The 14,224-nt window shown below is 41.9% G+C and overlaps 2 non-coding genes across 2 annotated transcripts; both read right to left on the bottom strand.

Moving 5' to 3' along the window:
- Positions 1–125: 125 nt before the first annotated feature.
- LOC122320627 lies at positions 126–305 on the bottom strand. Its single transcript, XR_006245739.1, has one exon. It is a non-coding gene; the product is annotated as a 5.8S ribosomal RNA (ribosomal RNA).
- A 600-nt stretch (positions 306–905) lies between these two features.
- On the bottom strand, positions 906–2,902 carry LOC122320611. The gene has a single exon (XR_006245728.1). It is a non-coding gene; the product is annotated as a small subunit ribosomal RNA (ribosomal RNA).
- Positions 2,903–14,224: the final 11,322 nt, after the last annotated feature.

The following is a 14,224-nucleotide window of genomic DNA, read 5'->3' as shown; positions in this document are numbered from 1 at the left end:
TAGATATTTTAATATTATGAATAAAAATAATAATTATATTTAATTAAAATTTTTATCCAATAATATACCATATGCTTAGAAATTTGATTACCAAATTTCTAAACAACTTAATTAGCATAGTCTTACAACCCTCAACCATATGTAGTCCAAGCAGCACTAAAAAATTAATTAAAGTACCATAACAGCATGGACTGCGATATGCGTTCAAAATGTCGATGTTCATGTGTCCTGCAGTTCACACGATGACGCACAGTTTGCTGCGTTCTTCATCGACCCATGAGCCGAGTGATCCACCGCTTAGAGTTTTTATATTTATTATTTCAATTTGTCAAATATGAATTTATTGAAAGAAATTAAAAATACACCATTTTACTGGCATATATCAATTCCTTCAATAAATCTTTTTTTTATACCTAAAACGAAATGCTGCGAAATGTCTTAGTTTTATATAAACAATATTATACCATTTATTACTTGGATAATTTACAATTTCATATAATTTTAATGTGATATAATATTGCGTTTTTTATATAAAACATTAACCTGAAGTAAACCAGGTACAACATTCAACATTTTAGGTTGTTGCATTAGCCAATGTATGCCCATAACTATGATGAACAATACATATTCGCAACGCGTGTATATTATGGTCCATATACACGCAAGTTTCATATTATAATATATAAACATAAATTTGTGAATATATTATAATACAATTTAATTTGCTTGATTATTATTCTTGTTTGCTTGATTTTATTTATAAAAAAATTTAATCCAAATTTTCATTGAACTTCTTTTTTTTATAAATATATAATTGTTTGGCAATTTTATCTTGTTATATTATAAAAATATATTTTATAATTAAAACAAGTTATTGTTGTTTACGGTAAAGATATTATATACAATAATGATCCTTCCGCAGGTTCACCTACGGAAACCTTGTTACGACTTTTACTTCCTCTAAATAATCAAGTTCGGTCAACTTTTGCGAAACAACCGTAACACGCAAGGCGTCACAGTGATCACGTCCGGAGACCTCACTAAATAATTCAATCGGTAGTAGCGACGGGCGGTGTGTACAAAGGGCAGGGACGTAATCAATGCGAGTTAATGACTCACACTTACTGGGAATTCCAAGTTCATGTGAACAGTTTCAGTTCACAATCCCAAGCATGAAAGTGGTTCAGCGGTTTACCCGGACCTCTCGGTCTAGGAAATACACGTTGATACTTTCATTGTAGCGCGCGTGCAGCCCAGGACATCTAAGGGCATCACAGACCTGTTATTGCTCAATCTCATTATTGCTAGACGCAATTTGTCCATTTAAGAAGCTAGTGTCCTTATAATGGGACAAACCAACAGGTACGGCTCCACTTACATAAACACATTCAAACACAATAAACATTTTACTGCCCACCATGAATGAAGGCTATATAAGCTTCAACACCATAATCCTGAAGATATCTATTTAATATATTTGAGTCTCGTTCGTTATCGGAATTAACCAGACAAATCACTCCACGAACTAAGAACGGCCATGCACCACCACCCATAGATTCGAGAAAGAGCTATCAATCTGTCTTACACACTTATGTTCGGACCTGGTAAGTTTTCCCGTGTTGAGTCAAATTAAGCCGCAGGCTCCACTCCTGGTGGTGCCCTTCCGTCAATTCCTTTAAGTTTCAGCTTTGCAACCATACTTCCCCCGGAGCCCAAAAGCTTTGGTTTCCCGGGAAGCGACTGAGAGAGCCATAAAAGTAGCTACACCCAATTGCTAGCTGGCATCGTTTATGGTTAGAACTAGGGCGGTATCTGATCGCCTTCGAACCTCTAACTTTCGTTCTTGATTAATGAAAACATCTTTGGCAAATGCTTTCGCTTAAGTTAGTCTTACGACGGTCCAAGAATTTCACCTCTCGCGTCGTAATACTAATGCCCCCAAACTGCTTCTATTAATCATTACCTCTTGATCTGAAAACCAATGAAAGCAGAACAGAGGTCTTATTTCATTATCCCATGCACAGAATATTCAGGCATTTGAAGCCTGCTTTAAGCACTCTAATTTGTTCAAAGTAATTGTACCGGCCCACAATAACACTCGTTTAAGAGCACTAATGCAGGTTTTTAAATAGGAGGAACATATGAAAAAATACAAGTACTTAATCACATATAAGAACTCCACCGGTAATACGCTTACATACATAAAGGTATAGTACTAACCACAAATGTAAGTTGTACTACCCGTATGAAGCACAAGTTCAACTACGAACGTTTTAACCGCAACAACTTTAATATACGCTATTGGAGCTGGAATTACCGCGGCTGCTGGCACCAGACTTGCCCTCCAATTGGTCCTTGTTAAAGGATTTAAAGTGTACTCATTCCAATTACAGGGCCTCGGATATGAGTCCTGTATTGTTATTTTTCGTCACTACCTCCCCGAGCTGGGAGTGGGTAATTTACGCGCCTGCTGCCTTCCTTAGATGTGGTAGCCGTTTCTCAGGCTCCCTCTCCGGAATCGAACCCTGATTCCCCGTTACCCGTTGCAACCATGGTAGTCCTAGATACTACCATCAAAAGTTGATAGGGCAGACATTTGAAAGATCTGTCGTCGGTACATGACCATACGATCTGCATGTTATCTAGAGTTCAACCAATATAACGATCTTGCGATCGCTTGGTTTTAGCCTAATAAAAGCACATGTCCCATAAAGGTTCATGTTTTAATTGCATGTATTAGCTCTAGAATTACCACAGTTATCCAAGTAACTGTTAACGATCTAAGGAACCATAACTGATATAATGAGCCTTTTGCGGTTTCACTTTTAATTCGTGTGTACTTAGACATGCATGGCTTAATCTTTGAGACAAGCATATAACTACTGGCAGGATCAACCAGAATAATGTTTTTCTTTACATATTTCATTCATATTTTCGAATAGAAATAATGCAATATAAATATTATAGATCTATTATTTTAATATTCTATTTTTTGAATTTGATTACGGCCAAAACTTGTATAGCATTCGTAATCCTTCTTTTATGTTTTGTTTTATACTTGTTTCGCCACTAATATAACAAGTTTTAGATGTTATAAGAATTATTCATTACATCATATATATAAATATACGTATGTATGTATAATTTTATAACATAATTTTTATTTAATATATATTTGCTACTATAATTTTATTATATGTACAATATTTTATTCTAAAATATCATTTTATTTCAACATACATAATTATTTATGTATCCACACATTTGCAATTTTTGTTTAATCAATATAAATATTGAATTAAATCATTTGTATTTTGATGTTAAATTTAAAATTTAACATTTTTCCATATAACTCTCGAATGATATATAATATAAAACCGAGCGCATATGAAAAATAAGTATTTATTTAATAATAATATTATTAAAAAATATTATTATTTTATTTGAACTCACTATACCGGCAAACGATATAGTGCGTCCGATTTTAAGGCAGGTACTAATTTAATATACATTATATTAGCCTGCCACCAAAAATTAACGATAATAATTGGAAACCAATTGTTATTATATATATACATATATAACCTTGGCGCACGTTTCAACGTTATTATCTTGAGTTTTAATAATATTAGTCCGCTCAGCCAAGTCTCGTATTCAAAAAGAATAAAGAAACAAATTTATACGGATAATATTATAATATATATTGTCAACATTGACTAAATCATATTATATACATAGATTTATATCAATTCTAGATGGACATCCACTGACCATCCTATAGTAGTTTTTTGCATCGATGTCTTGAAATCGGGCATTTTCAATTGGGCTTGCCACCCACCCTACAGTTATTCTCCTATAATAACTTAAGAGAATATTGAATTCAGTACTTTTTATATACATATGAATTACTTCTTCATATAATTTATATTTATGCTGATTTTCATATGTATATGGTAAATTTATTTATATTATTGACAAAATCATATGCATATCATATGTTTTGAACAATACTTGGGTCGGCAACCACTGCCTACCTATAATAGTTTTTGAACACCCTATCTAGATATCGGGTGTTTTCTGTACTAGATGAGCCCACACTGTGGCTTTCTCTTAATTTACTTAAGAGTTTATAGGTATATTTCATACTTTTTTATATACATATGATATATTTCTTAATATAATTGATATTTATGCTGATTTTCATATGTATATGGTAAATTTATTTATATTATTGACAAAATCATATGCATATCATATGTTTTGAACAATACTTGGGTCGGCAACCACTGCCTACCTATAATAGTTTTTGAACACCCTATCTAGATATCGGGTGTTTTCTGTACTAGATGAGCCCACACTGTGGCTTTCTCTTAATTTACTTAAGAGTTTATAGGTATATTTCATACTTTTTTATATACATATGATATATTTCTTAATATAATTGATATTTATGCTGATTTTCATATGTATATGGTTAATTTATTAATATTATTGACAAAATCATATGCATATCATATGTTTTGAACAATACTTGGGTCGGCAACCACTGCCTACCTATAATAGTTTTTGAACACCCTATCTAGATATCGGGTGTTTTCTGTACTAGATGAGCCCACACTGTGGCTTTCTCTTAATTTACTTAAGAGTTTATAGGTATATTTCATACTTTTTTATATACATATGATATATTTCTTAATATAATTGATATTTATGTTGATTTTCATATGTATATGGTTAATTTATTAATATTATTGACAAAATCATATGCATATCATATGTTTTGAACAATACTTGGGTCGGCAACCACTGCCTACCTATAATAGTTTTTGAACACCCTATCTAGATATCGGGTGTTTTCTGTACTAGATGAGCCCACACTGTGGCTTTCTCTTAATTTACTTAAGAGTTTATAGGTATATTTCATACTTTTTTATATACATATGATATATTTCTTAATATAATTGATATTTATGTTGATTTTCATATGTATATGGTTAATTTATTAATATTATTGACAAAATCATATGCATATCATATGTTTTGAACAATACTTGGGTCGGCAACCACTGCCTACCTATAATAGTTTTTGAACACCCTATCTAGATATCGGGTGTTTTCAGTACTAGATGAGCCCACACTGTGGCTTTTTCTCAATTTACTTAAGAGTTTATAGGTATATTTCATACTTTTTTATATACATATGTTATATTTCTTAATATAATTGATATTTATGCTGATTTTCATATGTATATGGTTAATTTATTAATATTATTGACAAAATCATATGCATATCATATGTTTTGAACAATACTTGGGTCGGCAACCACTGCCTACCTATAATAGTTTTTGAACACCCTATCTAGATATCGGGTGTTTTCAGTACTAGATGAGCCCACACTGTGGCTTTTTCTCAATTTACTTAAGAGTTTATAGGTATATTTCATACTTTTTTATATACATATGATATATTTCTTAATATAATTGATATTTATGCTGATTTTCATATGTATATGATTAATTTATTAATATTATTGACAAAATCATATGCATATCATATGTTTTAAACAATACTTGAGTCGGCAACCACTTATAGGTAGGTTTATAGGTATATTTCATACTTTTTTATATACATATGATATATATTTCTTCATATAATTGATATTCATACTGATTTTCATATGTATATGGTAAATTTATTTATATTATTGATATCATATATATATATATATATATATCGGATATCATAATTTCATATATTTTGAAGAATACTTTGATCGGCAAAACTGCCTTGCCTACCTATAATGATTTTTAATGGAAAAAAAGTGTTTAGTGTGAGCACCAGCCGCGTTGGTTTAATTTAATTTTATCCCAGTAGCAATTCTTCGGGACAGTAGGAATTTGATTAATTTATTGATGAACATTACTAATTGATTAACAAGGCATTGAACTACACTTTAAAAGTTACAGTTACTCCCGCCATTCAATTGTGTATTTTAAAAAATCTTTTGTTAGTCAGGGTGACTTATATCGTAATAATAAATTAATTACCTATTTTAATAATATTATATCATAGTATAATATTATATGAACGATTCCGCAAATAATATGTATTATTTATAGATATATTAAATATAGGTTTTTTTTTTTATTCATTACCGGTCACCAATCATCTATATGGCTATACATTCATTAACTATTATTATTAATGTGACGAGACTCTTGGTTACCGTAAAGAGGTTTATATATAGTTATCTCAAACATTACTTTGTTTCTTTTACTTTGACATGATCTTATATGCGTCACTAATAATATGACGGGACATTTGGCTACCGTAAAAGTGGATTCATAGTTAATCTCAAACATTACTTTGTTTCTTTTACTTTGACATGATCTTATATGCGTCACTAATAATATGACGGAATATTTGGCTACGGTAAAAGTGGATTCATAGTTAATCTCAAACATTACTTTGTTTCTTTTACTTTGACATGATCTTATATGCGTCACTAATAATATGACGGGACATTTGGCTACCGTAAAAGTGGATTCATAGTTAATCTCAAACATTACTTTGTTTCTTTTACTTTGACATGATCTTATATGCGTCACTAATAATATGACGGAACATTTGGCTACCGTAAAAGTGGATTCATAGTTAATCTCAAACATTACTTTGTTTCTTTTACTTTGACATGATCTTATATGCGTCACTAATAATATGACGGAACATTTGGCTACGGTAAAAGTGGATTCATAGTTAATCTCAAACATTACTTTGTTTCTTTTACTTTGACATGATCTTATATGCGTCACTAATAATATGACGGGACATTTGGCTACCGTAAAAGTGGATTCATAGTTAATCTCAAACATTACTTTGTTTCTTTTACTTTGACATGATCTTATATGCGTCACTAATAATATGACGGAATATTTGGCTACGGTAAAAGTGGATTCATAGTTAATCTCAAACATTACTTTGTTTCTTTTACTTTGACATGATCTTATATGCGTCACTAATAATATGACGGGACATTTGGCTACCGTAAAAGTGGATTCATAGTTAATCTCAAACATTACTTTGTTTCTTTTACTTTGACATGATCTTATATGCGTCACTAATAATATGACGGAACATTTGGCTACCGTAAAAGTGGATTCATAGTTAATCTCAAACATTACTTTGTTTCTTTTACTTTGACATGATCTTATATGCGTCACTAATAATATGACGGAACATTTGGCTACCGTAAAAGTGGATTCATAGTTAATCTCAAACATTACTTTGTTTCTTTTACTTTGACATGATCTTATATGCGTCACTAATAATATGACGGAACATTTGGCTACCGTAAAAGTGGATTCATAGTTAATCTCAAACATTACTTTGTTTCTTTTACTTTGACATGATCTTATATGCGTCACTAATAATATGACGAGTACTTTTTGGCTACCTTTTTCTTTGGATTCCCCAAAAATCCAAAATTATAATTATCAAAATAAATTTAATAATTATAATATTCTTTCCATTTCGTTATTTTATTAAATATCGAATCATCAAGCAAAGGATAAGCTTCAGTGGATCGCAGTATGGCAGCTGCTCAACCACTTACAACACCTTGCCTGTTACAAAAGTCGTTTACAATTGATTCTAGGCTTTGTCATTGTATTAAATAATGTTTTTATATGTAACTAGCGCGGCATCAGGTGATCGAAGATCCTCCCAATTTACTATGTTACAAATTACATTGGCATCACATCCATTGTCGTTTATAAAATGAATTATAAACTTTAAATGGTTTAGAAGCCATACAATGCAAATTGCCCCTTATTTATCATTGCAGTCCAGCACGGATACGACCTTAGAGGCGTTCAGGCATAATCCAACGGACGTAGCGTCATACCACTGTTCGCTCGAACAAGTATTGTGCCATTGGTCCGTACCTGCGGTTCCTCTCGTACTACGCAGGAATGCTGTCGCAACAACGTTTTGTCATTAGTAGGGTAAAACTAACCTGTCTCACGACGGTCTAAACCCAGCTCACGTTCCCTTGCATGGGTGAACAATCCAACGCTTGGTGAATTTTGCTTCACAATGATAGGAAGAGCCGACATCGAAGGATCAAAAAGCGACGTCGCTATGAACGCTTGGCCGCCACAAGCCAGTTATCCCTATGGTAACTTTTCTGACACCTCTTGTTAAAAACTCTTTAAACCAAAAGGATCGATAGGCCGAGCTTTTGCTGTCCCTGTGTGTACTGAACACCGAGATCAAGTCAGCATTTGCCCTTTTGCTCTATGTGTGGTTTCTGTCCGCACTGAGCTGGCCTTGGGACACCTCCGTTATTATTTGAGAGATGTACCGCCCCAGTCAAACTCCCTACCTGGCAATGTCCTTGAATTGGATCATACCTGAGTAATTGGAGTTATACCAAATTTTCAAATCAAAAATACATAAATGCATCGTTTTATTAAAGAATTTGTTTGCGATTATATAACAAACTCGTGATACTTTGATCAAGAAGCTTGCATCAAAACCCAATACCATAAGATATAATAAATATATCCGTATAATGGCTAGGAAATGATACACGTTCCATTTAATCAAGTAAGTAAGGAAACAATAAGAGTAGTGGTATTTCATTGGCGATATCAAACCGAAGCCTAATATCTCCCACTTATTCTACACCTCTTATGTCTCCTTACACTGCCAGATTAGAGTCAAGCTCAAAAGGGTCTTCTTTCCCCGCTAATTATTCCAAGCCCGTTCCCTTGGCTGTGGTTTCGCTAGATAGTAGATAGGGACAGGTGTGGATCGGATCCCTCCGAGTTTTATTTAACGTGGCGTGTTCCACATTGAAGGGAGTACAGCCACGACACTCTTATATACCCATGTATATAGTGCATGTGTCTAGATTAAGCGCCAGACCAACGCCCCAAAATAGAAGCTACAGCTATGTACGTAGCAACTATCCCGGTAGCAATTCGAGTGTGTGCTTGTCGGGCAAACACTCCCCCTTGCTGAGGAGCGAGATCTATCTAAAATCTCTTCTGATCTTAGGGTCACAGCACCCGAGTCGTATATACGCAACTCTTCGTCGAACTTGAAAGTTCTACCCGCGATATAGGTATCAACCACAGCCACCACGATACTCCCACAAGGGGGCCGACCTCAATGAGCAGCCTTGGAAGGCACTGCTCAACCCGTGGTACCGAAATGCAGGGTTCGGTGGACCCTCCCTTTTGGCTCCGACAAGCCCGGATAGAGTGCCCATGCCATATTAGTCGCCTCCTACGACAAGCAATGGTGGGCTGTGGCAGTATTCTTCTCCGCTAACCACACGGCGTGAGCAAAAAGGAACTATGAGTTCCTCCCTCTCCTGGTGAAAACTTCCTCAGCAAACTCCTTCAGCCTCCGAGTCCTGTCCTCGTCCTCCAGAATCCGTCCAAATGTCCAGGTTTCGCCAACGCGCTGCACACCAAGTCCATTGAGGTCGCGCAAATCTGCATAGTGGGGGCAAGCACAAAGGATGTGCTCCCAATCCTCGTTAGGATCGCCACATGAGCATGCGGCGGTATCGCTAAGAGCTCTGCTATGCAGAAATGCGTTCAACGACCCGTGCCCTGTAAGCAGGAATCCCATGCGCATCGAAAACCCAAAATTGAGATTTCGATGGACGAGGCCGACATTTGGGATGAAGTTGTGGGTCACCCGTCCTGGGGAGTCCACATCATCCCATCTGTCCTGCCAATCACGCAATAGACACTCGTCAATCCGCTCCATTCTCTGCTTCCAGCTTAGACCTGAAAGGTCTTCGCCGTAGAGCCAGTCGTATTCCTCCAACGGGTATCCACGCTTCAGCTTGAACTTAACGGCAATTTTCATTGCAGCCAAGTCAAGCGGGGGAGCTCCAGCAAGAACCTGCAGTGCCAGGGAAGACACTGTTCGGCATACCGGAAGGCTTCCTAGTAGGATCAGCCTTTGGCAGGCAATAAGTCGCCTCCTGGCCACTATTTGCCTCGTCGTACTGACATACCATACCGAGGCACCAAAGAGCACACAGGGTGCTAAGAGTCCGGCATATATGGTCCGCTTGGCTCGAGGACTGAGGCCCCAGTCGGCTCGAAGCACACGCGCCAATGCTCCAACAACTCCCGTGATCCGCATTCTGAGCGAGGTGATGTGCACCATGAAGCTCATGCGCTCACTGACTTTGATGCCAAGGTACCGGCAGCTGCGGACATACGGCAAGCTTGCTCCCGCAAATCTTACCAATGGCGTACGCGCCATGTTGCCCTTCAGCAGCATAACCACCGTCTTGCTGGTGGAAACGGTTACACCAATTTCTGCTCCCCACGTTTCAACAATGGACATTAGTTGCGCTCCTTTTCTTCAAGCGCGAGTCGGGAGTTTCCCTCGATGAGAAGAAGCAGGTCATCCGCGTACGCGCTGAGTGCGCAGTACGGCTCAAGGCGCTGTAGCAGTACATCCATCAGTAGATCCCAAATAAATGGGCCACTGATTGACCCCTGCGGGCAACCTCTAGTGACTGGTACGTCCACGGTACCAACACTGCTTCGGATCACTGCTCTTCGGCCGGAGAAGAAGCTTCGCCACAAGCTCATTTCCCGGCATCCCAACTCGGCCAATCGGCGCAGTGCAGCGCACCATTCGACGTTGTCGAAAGCTCCTTTGAAGTCCACGAAAAGTCCAAGCACGTATCGCGCCGTGCTGGCGGCGACACTGCTCTTTACGTGTCTCCAAGCTTCCTCCACACATCGTCCTCGGCGAAATCCAAACTGCCATCTGCAGCCTTCCGGAAGAACTTCTCTAACGCGATTCACCATGATTCCCTCAAGCACCTTGCCGAAAACGGGCAGCAGACAGATTCCCCTGTACGAGGATGGCTCGCACTTGTCCTTGTCGGGTCCCTTGAGTAGCGCCACTACGCGTGGACACTTCCACTCGCTGGGAAAGTACCCCGACCGGATACACCGGGAAAATAGCCTCGTGAGGTATTGAGGTATGGCGCGCCAGACCGCCTTGCAGATCGTGCCGTTGATGCCGTCCATGCCAGGCGAGCGTCTGCTCTTCAACCTGGCGACACAAGCGTCAACCTCGAATTCATCGAGCGCCGGTGGGACTGTCTCCGCGTAGGCAATCGGTGCATCTGACTCCGCAACTGGGAAAAAGTTACGGAGGAGCACTCGCGCACAGTCACCCCAATCGGTGACCAGCTCGCCGTTTACGCGAAGACACCCAATCTCCGAGCGTTTGTTACGACCGCGGCAAATCTTGTAGACGCGCCCCCATGGATCGTCTGCGTTCTCTCCCACGAAGTTTCTCCAGCTGTCCTCCTTCGCCTTCAGAATGAGCTTCTTGTAGCCGGCTGAGGCGATCCTCAGTTCGACCACAAGCAGCTCAGTCCTTTCGACGTCGCCCCGTCGGCGGGCGTCCTGGAGCCTGCGCCGAAGTCTTCTGACTTCGCGGCGCGCAGAGCTGAGGTCGGCGGTCCACCAACGTGCTCTCCTCCTAGGCGATCTCGGCGTCTTCCTACCCAGCGCAAGGTCGCACGCCTCGTGCACCACTTGCCGCAGGGCAGAAACTTGCTGGTCCAACGGCGATTCAGAGAAGTCTTCCGAAAGTCCGGCTGCCCGGCTCACCAATTCCTCTTCGAACAATCGCCAGCGAGCAGTGGAGAAGTTCCAGGACGGCACAGGAGCTGTGCTCTCAACTGCGCGCGTGGTAGTTGGTGTGGCAACAACAGTAATCCTGTTGTGATCACTTAACTCCCACTCGCCCACTCTCCACTCATATGTGGCCCACATAGATGCTGCTTCGTTGGCGATCGTCACGTCGATATCACTGCGGGCTCTGCCGCTATCGAACGTGAACACCTCACTGTGCTGGTTAAGAGCGACGACTCCTTTCTCCAGCATCCACTCAGACAGCAGTTCACCCCGGGTGCGGTTAGCTTGCCCCTCGGTCTGCCGAGAGAGTTTGCTAAACCACATGGGGGATACTGCATTCGCATCAAGTCCCATGATGCACGGCGTTCTGCTGGCCTGCAGCAGGACCGCATCCATGTATCTGAGATACGGGTCTAGGTCGGCGTCGAATTGGCAATATACGGAGCAAAGGAAGATTGAGCCAAAACTCCCTTTAACGCTCACGCATACGCCGTGGTCGGTGGTGAGGGGCTCCACTGGCATACAGATGACATCCTGGTGATCCACTAGGATGGCTGCCTTCCCTCGCCGATCGGCGAAGATCCTCATTCCTTCAGGCAGCACATCCATCCTCCCGACGTCTGGATATGGCTCCTGCAAAAGTGCGAACAGAAATCCTGATTCCCTCAATCGGACTCCGAGCTCGACAGTCGCAGCTCGGCCTCGGCCACAGTTTGCCTGGATGATGCTAAACATTAGTGTCTAGCATTCACCCTCGCCAGCACAGCCGCATACACTGGGCAGCTTGGGGACAACATATTGTGTCCCGAGGCATACCCCTTGAAGCGGCAGTTCCGGCAGTCCACCGGGTTCGTGCAACTCCGCGCACTGTGGCCGTTCTGTCCGCACTGGCGGCACACGTTCTCCTTATACCGGCACTGGGCGACCTTGTGGTCGAATCCGACGCACCTGTGGCAGGCGTACGTGCGCACCAAGGCTCGGCAGTTGTAGGCGAACCAGCCGATGTACGCCTTTGCACCATCCAGCACCTCAAGGGCCACGGCGTTGACATCGAGCGTCACATTGACTGTGGCGCCGTCAGCCGCAGACCATGGCTTCTCGAGGTGTACCGCCTTTTCAAAGGAGGCCACATCCATCACATCCGCGAAGTTGTTCCTGTACAGGTCCTTCATAAAGTCGGCTGGCTTCGTCGCAGTGTCGACGTTGCTAACGACCACCTTGGGTCGCTGCACCGGGCTCTGCTTCACCTCCAGACCGACTTCTGCAAACCTCTTGTTTGCAACAACCTTCCGAATTTCGCCTGATGAGGGGGTGCGTATGATGGCACCGCCACGCGCAAGCCCTCTCACCTCATGCAGACGTACGCCAAGCGAAGGGGCGATCTCCCTGCGCACCTTTTCTGCAACCTCTTTTCCGCTCACTGTCGGGTCCTTGCTCACCACAACGGCGGACCACGTCTCGCGTGGCTTCCGCGGGGCAGGCACCGGAGCAGCTTGAGGCGCTGGCAGGCTGGGATATGCGGCTGCATACCCAGCAGGTGGCATGGGGACCACAGCCTGCGCCATGACGGACTTCGGGGGCGGCGGCGGCGGCATTCGCTGCTGGTCGCGGAGAGCCTCCAAGGCTGCATTCCGCGCCGAGAGCGCAAGCACCAGGCCCTCATACCTGTTCAGGCACCGCATCATGGCGCAGGCCTGCTTGGTCGATAAATTCGACGCAACAACCTCTTCCAAGAATCCGTCCTTGATCTTGGCCAGCTCGGCCACCGTACCATGGACGGACGCGACGACGGGAGGGGAGACGGGGACAGGGGGGCAGCTGCGGCTCCACCAGAATCCCTGGCGACAGCGGGGGCAGCAGCGGGGGCAGCGGCAGGGGCAGCAGCGGGGGGCAGCAGCAGGGGAAGCAGCGGGAGCAGCAGCAGGGAAGCAGCGGGAGCAGCAGCGGAGGCGGCAGCGGGGGAAGCAGCGGAAAGGGCAGCGACGCCAGCGGCAGCGGCAGAGGCTGAGGCCAACGCCACCTCGAGAGAGGAGAATGGGCTCTCCTCCAACACACCTACCGGCGCCGGCAGAGGCTCGTTGACGTCAAGCGCCAACAGCTTCGGCTGCGTCGGTTTCGGCACCGCGCTCGTCGTCGCCTTCCCTCTCTTTCCGCGCCGACGCCTCGCCGTACTCGCAGCACTACTGGGCCGACTGCTGGCCCGACTGCTCGCCGACAGCTCGCTCTCAGAGAGCGCGCCCTCCATTGGGAGTAGGGGAGAATAAGCTGTGCTCTACTCACCCACACACACAAAGCTGCAGCGGAAAATTTCCAACACGTGCTGTTGTTTGCAAACTTTCACACGATGTTTTCGCGAGGAAAACCGCACTTTTCCGACCGGAAAATTACACGATTTTAATCGCTAGGCGAATCCGCGAATTTTAAGCTAAAAATTAGCAATTAATTCGCACGGAATCAAAAGTTATTCACAAATTAATGGAGCACGTCGAAAACACACGTCCGTCGTTAATCCATTCATGCGCGTCACTAATTA

The sequence above is a fragment of the Drosophila ficusphila genome, unplaced genomic scaffold (assembly GCF_018152265.1).
Source record: "Drosophila ficusphila isolate 14025-0441.05 unplaced genomic scaffold, ASM1815226v1 contig_657, whole genome shotgun sequence".
NCBI classification, from domain to species: Eukaryota; Metazoa; Arthropoda; class Insecta; order Diptera; family Drosophilidae; genus Drosophila; species Drosophila ficusphila.
Note: the sequence above shows the minus strand (reverse complement) of the source record. Positions and strands in the feature narration are given on the sequence as shown.